We start from the raw sequence: 2500 nt of genomic DNA, 5'->3' as shown, positions 1-2500 counted from the left end.
GGGTTTTTGTGAGTTTCTTTTTCAGTCAAGTGTTATAAAGTTTGACAATGAATTGAGCGAAGTTAAAACAAAGATCACAATCGCCCAACTCTTGTTTATGCAAAGTCAAAATTTACTCTCCAAGACGCGTACGACGTTATTTATCACCAGGTAATTCCATCATTTTGGAAATAGCAGCTACTTTATTATTCATCTGCGTCACAAGTTTTCACTGATTTTGGGGCTCATTTTGTTGAAACACAAGCACGCTTCCAACAGGCCTGTGAACCCTTCCTGCTTACAGAGCAATACTAAAAAACTTCTCCCATATCGCATTTCAACCTTAAGCTCGAAAATTCAATACACAACATGATATTATAATTCACAAAGGCAGAAAATACCACAGAATCCTTTTCCAGCGAAAATTTTATTGAAACAAACAACATATTTGCTCTTAGAGGCGAAAACCTCTTCCTATTTCATTGCGTGCGTGAAGACAAGAAACTCAATTGTGTCAAATTACCATGTACTTCAGGTAAATACTGCTCACTTTGATTTCGTCTCGACGGGCGATAGATTGTTGTCGAAGTCCAGTACTCGTCGCTTTTGAGATTCATGCCTAGTTTATCCAACTGACTTTCCATTATTGAGCTCCATAAGGGTATATTTTGTTTAAGGATCCACTAAAACGCCATCGCGTTGCATGACTTTCGACGCCATTGCAGGCTAAGTTAATGATTCTACTGTGTCCACCAGAGAAATCTACGCAGTTCCACTACCCTCTCGATCCTAAGAAAATACTCGCAGAAGGCTCTATACACAAAGACACCACTTACCAGGGGAGTGACAGGCACGACTTTTACCGACACGGAAAAAAAAAAAAAAAAAAAAAAAAAGAAAACAAACAAACTAAACGCAGACCTCGACTGGGTTTGCCCATAGGCAACCCAGTAATGAAAACTAAGGAGTCAACCATCGGCTTCGCTTCACACGCTTTAGATCATATTCTCGGTGAAACGAAGTGGCAACGAGGATGTCCTAACTTAAGTGCTGATTGGCTCCGAACATATCTATTGTTACCTATTTACTTTCGGAGAAGTTGCATGATTTTTGCATGATGACAATAGTGGCTAGCGCATGCGCACTAGCCACGAAAATACCATAATACTCTTTGTTTGTCCCTCCAAAATTTTGCATAATCGTGTTTTTATTTTCACTTGGGACTTATAATGGTCCCAAGAGAAACTGGAAACAACGCCTATGCAAAATATTGGAGGGACAAACAAAGAGTATTATGGAATCTTTGATATTGGCCAATAAGAACTGCAGATCAAAGTTAATTTATTCGCGGAATTACTTCTTTAGTGTTGCCTTGTAATGTCAAACGGCAATTTATTTGTAATAATAAACTTGAAACTTGAAACTTGAAACTTGGAGGTATTCACCAAGGTGCGGTCGATTTAGCGTTGTTTCGAGGAGAAGACAACGTGCTATTGTGAGTCTTTCAGCTTTGCTGTGCGAGAGGTGGTCGTGCTCCGTGTCACGGCCGGTGGACAACAAAGTACAGTCAGGGACATGTTACTGATAGAAGGAGACGCCATGTAATTAAAGACTTTTGAACAGCAAACTGTACTAGATGCTGAATTCTATCAATCTACCTGAGCGAGCTTTGCTGGAAGCACAACGGGATATCGCTACATCTGTCATGTATAAAAAAAATACCGGAATGCACTTTGACCACAGCTCATTACAAAAACGTGACATTTTATAGATAGAACTTGAACATGTAAACATTTTGATGGACGTGTAACAGGTAATACAGTAAACACCCGCAAATAAATAAAAACAAATTCAGCCTGATAAATCAAACATGCTCTTAATAGAAAGGGAAAGGGTATTAGGATAAGGAAATAATACAGTACAGTAACTTATACCGATCAGCCTTAATTAAACCTGAAAAAAGTGTTCTTATATGCGGGTGTTTACTGTATGACAGGTAATTAAACATTATAAAAACGTCGCAAAAAAAAAAAAAAGATGTGATTATTCCGTTTCAGAGACTGTCAACCAGAAGTACAGTTTGAGACTGTTTTCCAAGTACAATAGTTTGTATACTTTCTTCCTTTCTATTCTTAGCTTTCTTCATACATTCGTAGTACGTTGCAAGTTTCGTTCATTTTACGACTACCCCCGCGGCACTTGACTTGCAGAAGGATTTTCTCGAGAATGTTAGTTATTTTTGCAATGTCAAGCCTTCCGGCCACAATAATCAGTGTTGCTCAAGGACTGTCAGGTATATCTTGCTTAAATTGTCGGAAATCAGTTATCATTTGTGCAGTGCACTTTCGTTGTTTAGTGCTGACTTCTTAGCCGATGCATTTTATGCTAATGAGGCACGGTGAACGTTTCAGACGGCACGCACGCTATCTGCAAAATTAGCTTCTGTTTATTTTTTTATGAATTTATTTTTCATCCCTAGTAGATTTCGATTTTTTGCTCAAGGTTGTCAAGTCAAACGATA

The sequence above is a fragment of the Montipora foliosa genome, chromosome 12 (genome assembly GCF_036669935.1).
Source record: "Montipora foliosa isolate CH-2021 chromosome 12, ASM3666993v2, whole genome shotgun sequence".
NCBI classification, from domain to species: domain Eukaryota; kingdom Metazoa; phylum Cnidaria; class Anthozoa; order Scleractinia; family Acroporidae; genus Montipora; species Montipora foliosa.
Note: the sequence above shows the minus strand (reverse complement) of the source record.